This window comes from Mus musculus, chromosome 18 (assembly GCF_000001635.26).
Source record: "Mus musculus strain C57BL/6J chromosome 18, GRCm38.p6 C57BL/6J".
Lineage (NCBI taxonomy): Eukaryota > Metazoa > Chordata > Mammalia > Rodentia > Muridae > Mus > Mus musculus.
Window position 1 is genome coordinate 58,408,552 of NC_000084.6, and position 19,619 is coordinate 58,428,170.

Below are 19,619 nucleotides of genomic sequence, written 5' to 3' on the forward strand. Positions count from 1 at the left end.
GAAAACCCAGGGTAGCTTGTATAATTTAAATAATAGCGTTCCCCCATGTTCCATGAGGTAAACTTTGGAGGTAAAACACAGAGGAAAGTTGATTCATTGACAAAGGCTGCTGGTCAAGAACCAGGGAGGAATCCAGATTCTGCCTTATTAAAACAATAATTTAAACCCCATTTAATATTGCTTGGGTTGATAATCCTGTGCTGGCAGTTTTGGCTTGAGTGGAAGCACAATTCATCACCCATTCAGGATTTTGCTAGCAGGCCTGAAAGCAAAGCATGTGTTATTGCTGTGTAGATCATGTGCCCTGTTCTAGAATGACCCACAGAAAGACCTAGTATTGATAAAAAAGGCATTAGACTTCGGGCTTTAACGGAAGAGCATGTCTCAACCCAGGCGCTGGAGAGTAACAGAAGCTGTGCATTCGGCTTTTCCAGAATCAACTCTATGATCTTATTGGACCAGACCAGCAGGTTCTGGTAAGGATATTAACCTGAATTTGTTGCGGTCCTCTTTCCTAAACCACCTTATAAACACTTCCCCATATGTGCTGCCTGACATTTGCATGTAATGAATTGTTCAAATCTTTTTGCCATGCATCCCGTGTAGTTGTTGACAGGAGGGTGCATGTCCCTGAGACCTGAGGAATCAAACTAACAAGTTTATTACCTGGCAAAAATTGCCTTCTAAAACAACAGTGATAGCATTCATTTTGATTCCTTAAAAATGTTGAGTGTTGGGCTGGAGAGATAGCTCGGCCATTAAAGGCTAGGCTCACAACCAAAACTGTTGAGTGTTATATTTTTGAGAATTATTATATTTAGAGAAACTGCCTGGCCATTACCTAAGGATCATTGTCTGTGCTTGCTACTGCATGTGTGTGCTCTAATTGGGCAGAACAGAGTAGGCAAATTATTGACTGACACACAATCTAGTCTTTGCTTCATGATTCTTTACGCCATTGCATTGCTTTCTTTAAACTTTATTACTACTCTGTGTGTGTAAGGTATGTGTAGAGATATGTATATGGAGGACAGGTGACAATTTTGTGGAATTAATTATTTCCTTCTACCTTTACGTGTGGCCTGTGGATAAACTGAGATCGTGAGACTTGCAAAACTCATGTCTTTACTTGCTGAACATAAGCTGCCCTGGGCCTAGAGATTAAAAGCACAGATTTTAGAATGAAATGGGTCAAATTTTAGTTCACATTCTGTTTCTTATATAAACCGAGTACTAGTGACATCCTCTACCCTCAGGTTTCCTACCTGTGGCATAGATTATGTCAGGTATGTAACTTCCTTGGCTAAACTTAGATAATAGGTGCTAAGTTTTATACTAGTGCTCATTATAGCAGTCCTATAAAATGGAAGTGAACCACCTGACATGGGTCCTGGGAAACTAACTCAGGTCATCTTCAAGAGCAGTAAGCATTCTTAACTGCTGAGCCATCTCTCCATTGCCGGTTTAGTAGCTATTGGATAACTATTGCTCTTTGAGAAATTTAGGATGAAGAGGGGCTTCTGGGAAGACAAAACACACACACACACACACACACTAAAGATTCAACAAACCCCCTTTCAAACCGAAAGCTAACAGCTGTCTAATTCATGCAAACTAGTACATTTTTTAATAGAAGAGAGGCTGTCAATGATGGTGGCTGAAGGAGCCTGTGCTAAGTGAGGGCTCAGCTTTCATTGGAAAAACCTGTTTATGGTTGTGGTGTGACTCAGCCCTAGCACACGCCTTTAATCCAAGAGTTTTCTGCTATTATAAATGGGATTAAATAAAGTCAACCATAAGTCAAGAGGTGGAGCAAGCAACCAGGGAGTGAACATAGGGGAAAAAACATAGAGAGTAAGGAAGGCAGATAGAGAGATGCGCAGGAAGTAGACAGGGAGTGAACGTAGGAACAAACCATAGAGAGTAAGAGGAAGTCAGGAGAACGGATAGAGAGAAACACAGGAAGTAGAAGGGAGGGACATCTGGTTTGAGGGTTTTTTGAGACGGTATGGAGGAGGAGGACCTTACTGTTTCCTTTTTTAGACTGCAAGCTGGGGATGAAGATCAGTTGAGATCTCTCTTAGCTTCTCTGAGCTGTGGGCTTTTACCCCAGCAGCTGGCTCCCAAGTCTTTATTGGCGAAACCAAACATTTGAATCTTATCATGTAACTCCAGGCTGTCTATGTTCCTCCGGCCTCAGCTTTCCAGGTCTGTACCTCCATGCCTACTTCAAGCAGTGTTCAAGTTCCTTGAGCATGCTGCCTTTTCCCTTCCTGTTTTAGGTGAAAGCATCTTGTGCATTTTGTTTTTTCACCATTTTAGAAAAATTTCATTTTACACCAATGGAAACAACCATTTTCCCTCCATCAAATACTCAGGGGCTAATAGCAAAGGTCTCCTGAAAAAAATCTGATATATGTATATAGTGTAATGTTATTAGTCTGTGTAATACTACATATATTAATTATATATTCATATATAAATATATTATATAACTATATATTTAATATATGCTTATATAATATATGATATCTTTATGCATTATACATTAGTTTATATATTATTTATTTTTATTATTTGTAATATATATGATATTTATCATATAAATATAAATAGTATTTATTATATTATATTTATATATTGTGTTGTTTACTTCAAAAGCCTCTTTATTTTTATTTATTTAATTTATTATGTATAATATATTTACATAATATATAACATATATGATATAATTAATACACATTTAATACTATATAATATACTATAATATGCAATGTTATACATATAATTATTATATATGTTATATATTTCAGGTTTATCATATGATATATGTATATTATGTGATATATTAAATATATTTTATATTTATTAGTATAGATGATGTATGATATTTTATATATCATATATAAATATATTAATTATATAATGATATATTATATTATATATATGTATATATATTTTTTTTCATTTTAAATCTTCCTAGGATTTCCCTAAACTAGTACTGCATTTTTCACTCTTCTGGAAGCAACCTTAAGATCTGTCATGTTTAGAATGCTCATGCTCCTAACCCAAATTCTTATTATCCCTAAAATGATGATAAGAGGGAGATTGGCCTAGGGAGGCAGGATATGAAGGAAGGATTCCTCAAAGATGGAGTAATGGTGACAGGAGACCAGAGAATTGTATCAGTTCCTGGCACACATGAGCAAGTCGGTACATTATTTCTCAGCCTGCACAACTGTGGAAAATGAATTCCTGTTGTTTATAAACTCTAGAACCTATAGTGTTTTGTATTAACAGCCTGAGTGGAGTAAGGCAAGATTATCACATCAAGCCAACCCACTTTTACAGGTTTTCTCCATTTAAAACGATATTGTGAACAACCCTACTTTAGAACTCAGTGTTAATTCTTCTTCAACAAAACTTTCCAGTGTTCCTACAACTAATGCACATTATGTAATGCCTAATTCCTTCCCCCAGTGGTGCCAGAACCTTCAAGCTGCTTTCTTCACTGTGTCTCACTGCCTGTTTCCTTCCTGTGCCCTTCCCTTCCCTTTACCCAGTTTCAGGTTCTATTCCTTGCACATAATCCCAACAATCTGTTTCTGAGGCGAGTAGTCTATCTGCTTAGGGAAACTCGGGAATGTGAACTGTGGATTGCGGTGGTAGCAAGGCAGGTAGCCATGCTAGTTACCTTGTTCCAGTTTGTGATTGTGTACATAAATCTCTCCTTTACAAGGTCCCTCCTGGTAGCTGGAAGTCACCAGCCTCCTCTGGTCTTTTGGTGACACCTTCTATTTTTCTCCTCTGTTGGAAAAAAAAAAAAATGCTTTTAGTGCTAAGCTGTCTCGGTTCCTTGAAGCATGCTCTTGTTTCTGATGCTTTTCACATCTGCTGCACTAACATATATACATAAAAAGATGTGTGTTTACATACATATACACATATACACTATGTGTGTGTATATATACACTATATGTGCGTATGTGTGTGTGCACTTAGAGAGGCATAGATATAGATATAGAATCCTTATATATGTGTGTTTAGAAAGGAATATATGTGTTTAGAAAGGAATCTATATGTTTAGAGGATCCTGTCAATGTAAACATACATACATACATACATGCATATACACTATATATGTTTAGACAGGGATATATATGCATATATGTTTAAAGAAGCATATGTATGTTTAGAGAGGCTTATATATGTTTAGAGGGGCATATAGTTGTTTAGAGAGGCTTTAGAGAGGCATATATATGTACACACACACACACACACACACCTCTAGACACTAGCAAAGTCTACTGCGACCAATAATCCCTTTAGCCACTTTTGACTTTGCAATTGTTTTATCAATACAATTGCTTGTTTGAAAAATTTATTGCGTCTCTTGCTTTGCAAAGAAGTGGTCCATGAATACAGGGTCATGATTCATTCGTCGCATTTCTTTCAGCATTGGTGGGGCATACAGTCAATGTTAAAATGCTTGATGATGCAGGGAATGCTTCCCAACATCCCCAAGGCTGTGATGGATGTGACCATGGCTTCTGTAGATTGAAGTTAAATGTGTGGTGAGAGCACACACGATAAGAGATAACTGTTGAGAGGCATAATTTTCTCAACTCATTTTATAGTTTTTCATGCACAAAATGGAAAATTAGTAACATCTGATTTTATTTCCTACGCAGATAAGGGTTGGTGTGTTGAGAACATGCTTGGGACAGTTGAAGAAAAGCACATATTATGTTCAAACTTCTTTTTTATATGAACCCAACCTACAAGCATAGAGCATTACTCATGCTTCTTTTTCCCTCAAAGCCCTTGCCTTCTCTCAGAAAAGATTCACATTAACACTTTCTTGCTCATCTTCCTAGACCTCTCTGCTTTTCTTCTGTGAATTCAAACGCAAATCTGAATTTTAAGAAATTAACTCATTTATGCTATTTGTGGAAAATAATTAGTCTTTGCATTTCTACATAATAAATTGTAAAGAATCTTAAATAAGTTCTTACATTTATATGTATATGTGTGTGTTTATGTGTGTATACCTACATTCGTGTATGTAGGTTCTTATGTATATGTGAGTGAAGAGGTGCTGATAAGCATATACATGTATTTTTCAATTTGAGGCTGTTTATAGTATTTCACAGAGTAGGCAGATCATTTATTTACCTTTTGATTCCCAGATTTTCTATACAACCAGAGTCAAAGTTTTCAAACGATGCTTTTTACTTCTCTGCTGAATTGTAGACTTTTTCTAAAGGACCAAGGAAGCATCATTGACAGAGCAGACCCCTGCTGATACACAGTCAACTGCCAGGGCCAAGCAAACAATTATCATGTGTGGTGATAATTATTGGCATGGAGTCCTTTCAAAAGGTTCTTTCTAATAGAATCCCATTAGAAGGAGAATTGTTTTATTTTGTTCCAAACCAGCTTTTAGACAAGGAGCTCCCTGAAAAAGTTCTATTTAATCTTTACTCGATGAGTAATTATAGTTGGCTAGGTGGGTGAGAGGAACGGGACATTGGAATGGAAGGTAGGCAACAGTAGTTATCGATCCACTTCCTACTGGGCCACTTAAAGTAACTGTAAGAGAGGAAGGAAGAAGGAAGGGGGAAGGAGAAACTAAATAGAGTCAGGCGAAAGCATATTGGAGGAGAGACTGAAACCCTTGCATTTGTGCTCCAGGTGGGGACAGTTTTAGAGCAAAAGCCTTTGCCTGAGGGAGAGAGTCAGTACAGAAACAGGCACCGAGTTTCATGCCTTTGTGTCAAGCACAGATGTTTTTGAATTTCAGGAAAGTGTAATTTGTGAGTGAGAATGTGAACATAAAAGCCAGGTTCTGATGTTTACCAAGAAAACAGGGGTCGGGGGAGGTTATTCTAAGGACCCAACTATCTGGAAGAGCTTACTCGTCCTGCATGTTGTGAGGAATGCATAAGCCTCTATAGGTAAAACAATTGATCTGGCATCTGCAATTAATATACAATTATAATCTCTATATGTTACTTGGAAAATATTTTGAAAATGGAAACTCACATGCTCATCAGAGAAGATGGCTGCATAAAAGATGTACACACAGACTTCTTCCCACTTCTTCCCCTCTCCCTTCGCCTCTTCTTTTTCCTTTTATTTTCATTTTGAGTCAAGTCACATGTGGCTCAAGATGGCTTCAGCTTTTATGAAGCTGAAGCTGGCTATGAACTCCGGATCATAGCCTGCTTCCACTTCTCCAGGGCTCAGATTACAGGTGTGTGGCACTGTATCCAGCTGCAGTAGTCAGCTGCTGGTGTCTGATGTGATGTGGGAAGTTGATGTGTGCCATGTCGTCTGCACATCTGCCCGAAGAAACTCAATGATTTCCCATTCTTTCCAGCCTCCTGTGCTCCACTCTCAAGCCATTAAGAACGGAAGGTGGGGGTTTTCATCTTGGGTACCATCAGGGATGAAGGTCCTGGACATTTAGGGCTTCATCAGGAGTGGAAGGGAGAGGAACCGGGAAGCCTCTCACTCTGATGCTGGGCAGAGAAAAACTAAATATTTTTTGTGAAATTATTTTGCGATGAGGTTGTAATGCAAGTCCTTTAATACTATAATATCACAATATAAATCAAAATGAACATTATGGCCCTTTCTTTCCCTGAATACCAGCACCATAAAATATTTCTCACAATACTTCCCCTTCTAAGTTCCACCTTTCAGTCCAGAAAAGTTAGTAATTTTTTTCACTCTCATGACCACCATAGGAGAAAAATAACCAGGAACTTTTTTTCCTTGCAGATGTTTGAGTAGCTGAGAGCAGTGTCTCTCCCATCAGTGTCTGGAAAGGGTTGTCTTAGCAACCACTCTGTTAAAACTAAATAGATGGAGAATTGTAACAAAATGCATTAAGTAGATTTAAAAAAAAAACATACTCATCGTATTTCTGTCAATAATTCTCTTTACTTCAAATGGACTTTCTCTCATCATAAAGGTTTTAGCCTTGTCTGATAAATTCCCTTCTTCTAGAATATTTCTGTTTAGTAGTGATAATAATTTCAACCCTGTTTGCTTGCTGTGGTGGTTTGGATATGCTTGGCTCATGGAAAGTGGCACTAATTAGGAGACGTGGCCTTGTTAGAGTAGGTGCGGCCTTGTTAGAGGAAGTATGTCATTGTGTAGGCAGGTTTTGAGCTCTCCTAGTGTTTAAGCTCTGCTCAATGCAGAAAAGACCTTCCTTTGGGCTGTGGGAGATACTAGCTGTCTCCAAATTGAAGTGTAGAACTCTTGGCTCCTCCAGCGCCAAGTCTGCCTATGTGATGCTATGCTTTCTACCATGATGATAATGGACTGAATCTCTGAAATGTAAGCCAACCCCAATTAAATGTTTGCCTTTATGAAAGTTGCCTTGGTCATGGTGTCTGTTCACATCAACAGTACACAAACTTGCTTGGGCTATGTGTATAAGGTATATAAATAATGCAGCTTGAACTGTAATTGAGGCTGGGTTGGTAAAGTGAACACCTCTGTTTGGCTTGCCCAAGACTTTCCAGGTACAACACTATACATGCCACAGAACCTTCTCTCTGTTGACAACATGGAAGGCAGGGTATCCTAACTGGCTGGTTTCTGCACTTACAAACCATAGGGTGTTTCTTGAAGACTTGAGTAGTAATGACAGCTTAAATATCCCTGCTTCCTCAAAGCTATGCAAATAAGCATTTTATATGGATATCGTCACCACACCACACTAAGGAAAGTTGACAGTTGATATTTTGCTTTCATTTTTAGACTAGAAAAGAAAAAAAAAATCCCTTAATTTTGTACATATTAAGTACATTACCACCAAACCTCATAGATAGTAACAGTTGTCTTTAAGATTCAACCCCAAGTAGAATGATCTGTGCAATCGTCTACCATGCAATACTACTGTGTTACTACCACCTTCTTATTTCAGGGAATAATGAAAGGCTAACATCACCTACTTTTTAAACCTTCCCTTCCTGATGCAGGGTGATTGCCTGACCCAGAGATGGGTCCATCAGGTTTGCTCTGGTACCCTTCTGGTAATAATGCTTTCCTTACTATCTTGGGCACCCTTATACCTAAGGAAAATCATGTGTAACATTCTTCCTTGCACCACACAAGAATGTGCACATCGCATTGGAATAGAATCAATGTGATTCACTCTAATAACATCCCCAGCCCTCTCCACTGCCTTCCCAGCAAGCCTAAGCAAGCATTCCACATTCACTGTGGTTTTGATTATTCTATTTGTGCTTAGTCCCACTGACCCAAATAGAATGCTAGCAGTATCCACATCACATGGTCCATTATGTAATTGAATTTAGTGTTCATGAGACTCGGAGCCAGGAAAACAACATTCCGTGTGGCGAGCCAGATGAAGCTATTCTTTTCTTTCGAAGTGGTGAAGTTGATGAGTCTGAGAACAGGACTTTTTACATTTTGATTAGGAAAGAGTGTTTTATTCTCGGGGACATGGCCTTGGGCCAGGAATCAGTGTTGTGAAATATTTGAAAAGATGAAGACACTGGGCTGTGGAATTCAACAATGTACCCATCACTCCCCTACACAACCAATATATGTGCTTGATTACCATTGTTCAGAGTGTGATTGGCTGCTAGCGAAAAAAGACATCATTTTTAGAATGTAATCACCATGCCCCAGGGAGGAGCATGAGCCGAGGACTACAGCATGTAGGCTGGGTCTACTACTGTTGTGCTTTTTACATGGGGTATATCAGGAATGCTAAAGGCAAGGTGGCGAATTAGAAAAGGGATAGTGCTTGTTTCTAGTTTGGATTGATGGGTTTCTAAGGGAACTAGCTGAGAAGTTTACACGAATGCTAAATAATAAGGCTTTTTTCCCTTTTTTGTAAATAGAACATCAGTGTAATGGTATGCAGTTTGTTGAAGCAGCTGCATCAGGAACTATGCTGAAATTACATTAAAGCAAGATGTGGTGTCTCTGCTTTGCTAGAGTCATAAATCTGAAGTGAGAATCTTAGTGGTAGAAACAGATTCACACGTTGTATTAGAGCTGCTTACAGGGGTTGGTTCTTCTCAAGAATGTGATCTGCCTGAGTAAAATAAGGTCCAGTGACAGGCCCAAAGTGGGATTCAGCTCAAGGGGAGGTCCCAAGGCTAGACACTATTACTGAGTGATGGTCCAGAGACCTGGGAGGTGAGAGACTCTAAAGACTCAAATGGAGGGACCTTAGATGAAATGCCAGACAGTAGGGAGAGGGAACTTATAGAGCCCACCTCCAGCAGGAAGACAGGACATCAAGTGAGGGATGGGGTTGCCATCCCACAGTTACAACTCTGACTCATAATTGTTCCTGTCTGAAAGAATTACAGGGATGGAAATGGAGAGAGAAACCCGAGGAAAAGAAGGTCCAGGGACAGGCAGAAAGTGGGATCCAGCTCAAGGGGAGGTCCCAAGGCTTGATACCATTACTGAGGCTATGGAGTGCTCACAAAAAGGGACCTAGCTTGACTGCCCTCTGAAAGACCCAACAAGCAGCTGAAAGAGTCATATGCAGATACGTGCACCCAACCAGGGGAGAGAAGCAGGTGACCCCTGTGGTTGAATTAGAGAAGGCTGAAAGAAGCTAAGGAGACGGGCAATCCTGTAGGAGGACCAGGAGTCTCAATTAATCTGGTTTCCCCCCACCCCCCATTCCCAAGATCTCTCAAACACTGGACAACCAAACAGACAGCATACACCAGCTGATATAAAACCCCAGCACACATACTGTAGAGGGCTTCCGGGTCTGTATTCATTCAGAGATGATGCACCTAACCCTCAAGAGACTAGAGGCTCCAGGGAGTTTAGAGGTCAGATGGGGTAGCGGAGCATTCACATGGAGAAGAGGTGGGGTGGGGAGGAGGTGTGGGATGTGGACCAGTTAGAGGGTGGATCGAGGGATGGATGGAATATGGAGTGTAAAAAATTTAAAAAAAATTAATTTGAAGAATGTGATCTACAAAATGTAAAAGTATAACATGTCTTATACCTTCAAGAAGTGAAAGAATGATCTTTTAATCTATCAAACTGACAATTAACTGCCAATAGGTAATATTCATGAATGAAAAATTTACTGTGGTTTATGGTGACCATTTGGTAACACAGTATATAATGTCACAAAGAGAGTAATGATAAGGTCCTGTGTCAACACATGGAGATAGAAACAAAGCTTGTTTAACTCCTCTCAGTCTACCGATAAACAGGATGTGTGGTGTGTGGTAGTGTGTATGCATGTCTTTGTCCAATAAAAACAGAAGAGAGGAAATACCGCCCACATGAAATGCAACAGGCAGAAAGGGCTTACTGGAAGGAACATGCTGCTCATATTTGAACCTGTAACTGTTGACATCACTTATTTTCCAACATCACTTTTTCCCCACCAAGGACACGTTCAAGATATGCCTTCAAGAACTTAGGTACATTGACTACACATGAGAGACTAATTTTAATATGAAAGACACATCTGAAAGGATTTGTTGCTCGATGATAATTAGACTTTAGTCACTTGCTGTTTAAAAGCATACTTATTGATAAATTGGTAGTGGCTTTTGTTTTATTTTGTTTTTTGAGATGGTTTCTCACTCTGCAGTACTGCTTGGCCTGGAACTCACTGTATAGACCAGCTGACCTAGAACTCACAGCCTGTGTCTACCTCCCAAGTGCTGGTATTACAGGAGTATGCTACCATACCAAGTTAAAAATATGTATTTTTTTTTACATCATCCCTAGTTTTAGTAGATAAAGTCGACATCTAAAGAAATCCTCTAGATACAGTAAATGATATTTTAAACTGAATTTTGCCTGAGCATATAGATAACTGAACAGACTAAGACTAGGTTTATTTTCAAATTTTGCTTTCAGTCCTCTATTGTATGAATGTCTGAATTAAATCTTAAAACTTTTCAGCCTTTCTGGAATTTGAAGGAACCTCATACACATTAAGACTTTTTAAGCAGCCCTTTAATGGGCGGGCATCTGTCTTAGTCAGGGTTTCTATTCCTGCACAAACATCATGACCAAGAAGCAAGTTGGGGAGGAAAGGGTTTATTCGGCTTACACTTCCATACTGTTGTTCATCACCAAGGAAGTCAGGACTGGAACTCAAGCAGGTCAGGAAGCAGGAGCTGATGCAGAGGCCATGGAGGGATGTTCTTTACTGGCTTGCCTCCCCTGGCTTGCTCAGCCTGCTTTCTTATAGAACCAAGACTACCAGCCCTGAGATGGTCCCACCCACAAGGGGCCTTTCCCCCTTGATCACTAGTTGAGAAAATGCCTTACAGTTGGATCTCATGGAGGCATTTCCTCAACTGAAGCTCCTTTCTCTGTGATAACTCCAGCTGTGTCAAGTTGACCCAAAACTAGCCAGTACAATTGACCCCTTGTCAACTTGACACACAAAAACATCACTAGTAAGCCTCAACCCTTACAATCTTATTCATCCCCATTCTAAATAACTTTAAAAGTCCCACAGTCTTTACATATTCTTAAAATTTCAATCTCTTTAAAATATCCATCTCTTTTTACAATTAAAAGTCTCTTAATTGTGGGCTCCACTAAAACAGTTTCTTCCTTCAAGAGGGAAAATATCAGGGCACAGTCACAATCAAAAGCAAAAGTCAATCTTCAACCGTCCAATGTCTGGGATCCAACTCACGATCTTCTGGGCTCCTCCAAGGGCTTGGGTCACTTCTCCAGCCAGGCCCTTTGTAGCACAGCTGTGCTCCAAAGTTGTGTCAAGTTGACCCAAAACTAGCCAGTACAGCATCTTAGGACTATTTTGCAAAGTGCCATAATAAACAATGTGTAACACATTAATAAACAAGTTTTCCCATTAATAATCTGTGTCTATGTGCTGTATGCAGGTGTGGATGCAGGTCATGCAGGTGTGGATGCAGGTGTGTGTAGTTTCCATCTGTACCGGGAGCTGATCCTGTGCCACAGTGGCCCATACCCAAATACCATGGAAGAGAGCTGGTCTCCCAGGAGTGCAGACACACCTGTGATTGCAGGTAAGACCACCACTTCTGCTCAAATTATTGGCCCAAGAGGGACCTGCCAAGAGCCATCAGAACACAGGAACCAAGGAACAGACCACAAGATCCTTCTGGTTTCTGTATGCACCCCAGAGTTGACTCTGTGCCACAGATCTCCATACCCAAATTCCTCCCAAAGAGGACTGGTCTTCCAGGAGTTCTGACACACAGGCTTGTAGAAGGAACAAGTCACAGTCAGAGACAGCAAGACCAGCTAACACCAGAGACAACCAGATGGTGAGAGGCAAGGGCAAGAACATAAACAACAGAAAAAAATGTTATTTAGCATCATCACAACCACACAGTTCTCCCACCACAGTGAGCCCTGGAAACTCCAACACACCATAAAAGGAATACTGATTTAAAGTCACATCTCATGATGATGATAGAGGACTTTAAGAAGGACATAAATAACTCCCTTAAAGAAATACAGGAGAACACAGGTAAACAGCTTGAAACCCTTAAAGAAGAAACATAAAAATCTCTTAAAGAATTACAGGAAGACACAATAAAACAGGTGAAGGAAGTGAATAAAACCATCCAGGATCTAAAAATCAAATTAGAAACAATAAAGAAACCACAAAGGGAGACAACCCTGGAGACAGAAAACCAAGGAAAGAGATCAGGAGTCATAGATGCAATCATCACCAGCAGACTATAAGAGATGGAAGAGAGAATCTCAGGTGCAGAAGATACCATAGAAAACATTGACAAAACAGTCAAAGAAAATGCAAAATGCAAAAAGCTCCTAACCTGAAACATTCAGGAAATCCAGGACACAATGGAAAGACCAAACATAAGGATAATAGGTATAGAAGAGGTGAAGATTTTCAACTTAAAGGGCCAGTAAATATCTTCAACAAAACTATAGAAGAAAACTTCCATAACATAAAGAAAGAGATGCCCATAAAAATACAAGAATCCTATAGAACTCCAAATAGAATGGACTAGAAAATAAATTCCTCCTATCACATAATAATCAAAACATCAAATACACAAGAAAAAAGAGGAATATTAAAACCAGTAAGGGAAAAAGGTCAAGTAACATAAAAGGCAGACCTAGCAGTATTACACCAGACTTCTCACCAGAGACTATGAAAGCTAGAATATCCTGGGCAGTTGTTATACAGACACTAAGAGAACACAAATGCCAGCCAAAGCTACTAAACCCAGCAAAACTCTCAATTACTATAGATGAAGAAACCAAGATATACCATGACTAAAACGAATTTACACAATATCTCTCCACAAAGCCGTACAAAGGATAATAGATGGAAAACTCCAACACAAGGAAACTACACCATAGAAAAAGCAAGAAAGTAATCTTCTTTCAACAACCCCAAAAGAAGATAGCCACACAAACATAAAAAGAACATAAAAAATAACAAGAAGCAGCAATCACTATACCTTAATATATTTTAACATTAATGGACTCAATTCCCCAATAAAAAAAACATAGACTAACAGATTCAATAGGACCCAGCATTTTGCTGCATAAAGGAAACGCACCTCAGTGTCAAAGACAAGACACTACCTCAGAGTAAAGGGATGGAAAACAATTTTGCAAGCAAACAGTCCCAAGAAGCAAGCTGGAGTAGCCAATCTAATATTGAATAAAATAAACTTTCAACCAAAAGTTATCAAAAAGGATAAGGAAGGACACCTCATACTCATCAAAGGAAAAAATCTACCAAGATGAACTCTCAATTCTGAACATCTATGCTTCAAATGCATGGGCACCCACATTCATAAAAGAAACTCTCCTAAAGCTCAAAGCACACATTGCACTTCACACAATAATAGTGAGAGACTTCAACACCCCACTCTCAGCAATGGGCAGGTCAGAGAAAAACAAACTAAACAGAGACATAATGAAACGAACAGAAGTTATGATTCAAATGGATTTAACAGATATCTATAGAACATCTCATCCTAAAACAAAACAATATACCTTCTTCTCAGCACTTCATGGTACCTCTGTAAAACTAACCATATAATCAGCCACAAAACAGGCCTCAACCGATACAAGAAGATTGAAATAATCCTATTCATCCTACCAGATCACCACAGACTAAGGCTGGTCTTCAATAGCAACAAAACAACAGAAAACCCACATACACATGGGAGGTGAACAACAACCCACTCAATGATAACTTGATCAGAAAAGAAAGATAGAAAGAAAGAAAGAAAGGAAGGAAGGAAGGAAGGAAGGAAGGAAGGAAGAAAGAAAGAAAGAAAGAAAGAAAGAAAGAAAGAAAGAAAGAAAGAAAGAAAGAAAGAAAGAAAGAGAGAAAGAAAGTAAAAGACTTTAGAATTTAATGAAAACAAAGCCACAACATACTCAAACTTATGGGAAACAATGAATGCAGTGCTAAGAGGAAAACTCATAGCTCTGAGTGCCTCCAAAAAGAAACCGGAGAGAACTTACACTAACAGCTTGACAGCACACCTGAAAGCTCTAGAACAAAAAGCAAATACACCCAAGAGGAGTCGATGGCAGGAAATAATCAAACTCAGGGCTGAAATCAACCAAGTAGAAGCAAAAAGAACTATACAAAGAATCAACAAAGCCAGGAGCTGGTTCTTTGAGAAAATCAACAAGATAAGATAGATAAACCCTTATCCAGACCAACCAGAGGGCACAGAGACAGTATCCAAATTAACAAAATCAGAAATGAAAAGGGAGATATAACAACAGAAATTGAGGAAATAAAAAAAAAAGAACATCAGATCCTACTACAAAAACCTATATTCAACAAAACTGGAAAATTTGGATGAGATGGACAATTTTCTAGTCAACTATCAAATATCTAAATTTAAAAAGGATCAGATAAACCATGTAAACAGTCCCATAACCCCTACAGAAACAGAAGCAGTCATTAAAAGTCTCCCAATAGATAGATAAGTAGATAAATAGATAGATAGATAGATAGATAGATAGATAGATAGATAGATAAATAAATAAATAAATAAATAAATAAATACCAGGAACAGGTAAGTTTAGTGCAGATTTCTATCAGACCTTCAAAGAAGAACTAATACAAATACTCTTCAAACTATTCCACAAAATAGAAACAGAGGAAACACTACCCTATTCATTCTATGAAGCCACAGTTACACTGCATATTCTCCCTTGGAGATGGAGCAATCTGTCCAATCAGGAACTTGTCACAATTTCCTTTCATAGAGGACTTCATAAGAGATTTTCTACTTCTATCATATTTCATGTTCCAAATAGATTTTCAAAACTGGTGGAGTGCATATCACTTTTAGCTTCAAGAGATATCATGTACATTTAAGAGGCATTTAACTACTATAAATTATTTTGATGACTTAAAAATGTCAATACTGAGTTGTATATTTTAAAATAAATTTTATTAGTTTAATAAAAAAAAGTTTAAAAATGGTTTTTTGGGCTCAACTTTTAGAAATTTTAGTCCATAATCAGTTGGTTGCATTAGTTTTGGGGCCAGGGTGTATCACAAAATCTTCACCTCATGGTGTCTGAGAAGGGGAATATGTCAGATCATATATACCATTGGAAAGCATGACCTCAGTGAACTAATGTCCTTCCACTTGTCCTGATCCCCCTTAGATTCAATATCTCCTAACAGTGCCTCAAGTTAAAAGGCAATTGTCAACTATATGAATCTCTGGGAGACATTTATGAACTGAACTGTAGGAGCTACTTGGTCATAATCCAATGGAAGCAAGAAATGTACTATTTATTGTACAATAGAGTGATTATAGATAATAAACCATGTGCATTTGAGAGATTTAAAATATCTTCACCACAAGGTAGTTATTTGAGAATATAGACATAATAACCAATTTGAACATGTAGAAACTAGACAAATTTACAATGAATACTTGTTGATATTTCCTTAGGTCAAAAAGACGTTGAAAGTAATCCCCCTGCTTTCTGACTGTGGTGGAAGTATGATTCGGGCCATAAGAAAGGGGCAAGTCCTTAGACAGAACACCCTGTGATAGCAGGTTTGTCTTTGATAAGCTTCTTAACTTCTGGTCCTGTGTTTTCATACATAAAAGGGAGATAAACCTTCTGAACTCTCACATTTGTGGTGGTTTCTCGTGTTAGCTAACGAAGTTGTTGTTGGGACTGTGAGGCCCAACAGTCAGGACAGCTGTTGTCACTAGGAATAACGGCACGTACCATCAAGTCCACTGTGTTCCTTTGTACACGAGTGTTGGGTATGTCTCTGAGGGTCTCCTCTGTTTCATCATTGATGCACTCAGTTTATCTCATTTTCCTGCTAACGTTCTATTATTATTGACTCTTTTTCACAGTGCAGGCAGAGCATGAACAGTGATGTCAAGAAGCCAAATCCAGTTCTGTTTACTGGACATTCAACCATTCTCAACTCGGTCTTAAACATCATCCATACATATATAACACTCAAAAGAAGGACAGTGATTCCAACCTGGTACTTGTGTCCTGAAATATGAGTTGTGAGTGGGCTTGGGGTAAAATAGAGCCAGATATCTCCAACAAATCACAATTGGTTCAAAGTTATACAAAGAATATTAATTCATTAATTGAGGAGGTGTATGTTGTACCTTCATTTGTTTTCATCATGCTGAATAATGGATTTTTTTTTTTTAGAAGAAAACAGATAGGGCCACTACCTACACAGAACTTACATATAGTAGAAAAAAGATGCCAAAGAGACAGCAATGAAGCCCAAGTGGATCACGAGCAAGACAAAGGAAATATGGTTTCAAAGCTGACCCTTCAGAAGAGAACTGTTATTTACCAAACATTCTTGACAACTTTTCAGAAGGTCAGAAAGGACCCACAGGGGACAGCTGAAACAAATTAGAAGAAATTTCCTATCAGTCAGTAAAGAGTGACATTTATGGACAGGTGCTAAAAAGAAATTCAGGGATCATAATGGGTAAAGGAGCCATTAGGAGAGACTGTCATTGACATGTCCCTGGGAAGGTCTCAGGACAAATCTTAGAGAAGTTTAGTCCATAAAATGTAATACTGAAAGAGGATCGTACCTCTGCAACAGGAGGTTTTAAACCATTGTCCAGGTAGGTAGGACTGATTGATTGATTGATTGATTGATTTTAAGGTGGCTGCTGATCTTACGTCATTAGTAATACCAATTTTGGTAAGATGTTTGACCTTTTCCTCACTGAATTTTTTCTCTTTGGTAGTCACTTATCATTACACTAGGCTTGCCTCTGAAACTGCTCTTGAGACAGCTCTTCTTTCCACATTAGTCAGTTCTATTTAATGGGAACAAATATCTTCAGGGATGGAGGGATTATTCACTTTGTCTCGTAGTTCCAGAGACCTTCATCCATCATCCTGGAAAGGGACTCGCACTACAGGAGACAGAAAGCTGGAACATGGGGAGAAAACCCAGCCATGTTCCATCCTTAGGACCTCAGTGCGTTGTAGTGGAAGGCAACCTTCCTAGGTTTCTTATGTTAGCTGATAAGGTCTTTAGTGGTACTGTGAGGCTGTGATGGCTGTTTTTGTTAGGAATAATGGAGCCTAATATCAGGTTACTGTGTTCCTCGTGTACTGTGTATTTCTGAGGGTCTGTTCTGTTTCAGCCTGTGCTGTCCTCAGTTAACTTTGTGGTGTTGGGTACTACACTCTGTTCCTCTCCCAAGTATAAGCCTTTCTGTGTTTTAAATTATGAAATAACCTTGTTTGCCTTAGAGCCTCGCTTTCTTGACTTTCCTTCAAATGATTGTCCCTCTTCAGTAATCTTTTAATTTATCTTGAAATTCTTAGCTAAGGTCTAACCAATGAGGAATGAGATCTATGTTATTATGGTGGCATTATAAATGTATGCTTGTGTATATATGTATTTTCTGTGTATAGCATAAAATTGATCTCTGATACTTCCAAGATTTTTGAATATTTGAATTACTCCCTCATTCCCTCATTTCTTTATCTTACTTGGCCAATTTTTACTTATAAAATATTATGATTAGTTGAAAGAACAGAAAATTGGTACATCTTATAATATTCAAACAATTTTTTTCAAATTCACATTATTCTTTATGAGTGAAAATATTATTGAGGTACTTATGCACCACAAAGAATGTTTTGAGAATATTACCTAGCCAAAATTTTACACTCAGACTTAGAAAACACACTTGTACTGCAAAAGCCTGGAACTCTTTGTTAAGATATGAGAGGAAAGATAAGTCTGAAAAATTAAGTGACTTGGAAATACAAAAAGCTATCAGAATGATGTGATATGATCAGTGTTACATTACAGGTGATCCTGATCTATGCAAATGCTAACACCATTGCATACACTAGCAAGATTTTATCGAAAGGACCCAGATGTAGCTGTCTCTTGTGAGACTATGCCAGGGCCTAGCAAACACAGAAGTGGATGCTCACAGTCAGCTAATGGATGGATCACAGGGCTCCCAATGGAGGAGCTAGAGAAAGAACCCAAGGAGCTAAAGGGATCTGCAACCCTATAGGTGGAACAACATTATGAACTAACCAGTACCCCAGAGCTCTTGACTCTAGCTGCATATGTATCAAAAGATGGCCTAGTCGGCCATCACTGGAAAGAGAGGCCCATTGGACACGCAAACTTTATATGCCCCAGTACAGGGGAACGCCAGGGCCAAAAAGGGGGAGTGGGTGGGTAGGGGAGTTGGGGTGGGTGGGTATGGGGGACTTTTGGTATAGCACTGGAAATGTAAATGAGCTAAATACCTAATAAAAAATGGAAAAAAAGAAGTAAGTTTAAAAGAGGGAAACATATTTCCATCAACTAAAAATTTGGTCAAGTGCATAGAGTGGGAGTGGAAGCAGTTGGATGGAAGAATATATTTCGGCTACAGTGACAGAACAGAAAAAGATCTGAGGAAGTAAAAGGTGGGTGTGGTGGTTTAAAAGAGAATGCCCCCCCCCCCAGCTTGTGTATTTGAATACTTAGAGCCCACTTGGTGGAACTGTTTGGGAAGGATTAGGAGGTGTGGCCTTGTTGAAGGAGGTATGTCAGTGGGCATGAGAGTTTAAAGACTTGCACCATTTCAAGTTTTCTCTCTCTTCTTCAGGCTTGACGTTCAAGATGTGATCTCTCAGCTTCCTGCTCCTTCTTTCATAAATACTTAACAATTGCTGGAACCACAAGACAAATAAATCTTCTACTATAAGTTGTCTTCGTTATGATATTTTATCATAGCATTTGGAAGGAGCATATAATGAGTAAGGAACAGAAATAACACAAAGGCTGGGGGGAAAGCAAGGGCCAGATTTTATGCAGGGAAAACTTTCTCTTACACTAAAATAAATGAGATAACACTGAAGAACCTTATTAGGAAGAGTGGAAATATTGTCAGTAAAAAAATATTATGGTGATCAGTTTCCATAGACTGAAGCCCGACTCAATCTCTAATTCTTCAACTAGTTTCTTGAGTTGGAATAGTTTTGAGAATTTGACATACCTGAGATCTAGTTTGAAAGATACATAATAAGGTTTTGGTATCTTGGGAAAAAAAGAGAAAAATGAGGTAATAAGAATATTAACTCATAATTTAAAA

The 19,619-nt window shown here is 38.7% G+C and overlaps 1 long non-coding RNA gene across 1 annotated transcript; it reads left to right on the top strand.

Annotated features, from left to right (window-relative positions):
• The first annotated feature begins 351 nt into the window (after window positions 1-351).
• Gm52334 (predicted gene, 52334) lies at window positions 352-19,232 on the top strand. The gene is made up of 4 exons (NR_166728.1): window positions 352-476; window positions 11,898-12,044; window positions 16,377-16,513; window positions 19,134-19,232. It is a non-coding gene; the product is annotated as a predicted gene, 52334 (long non-coding RNA).
• Window positions 19,233-19,619: the final 387 nt, after the last annotated feature.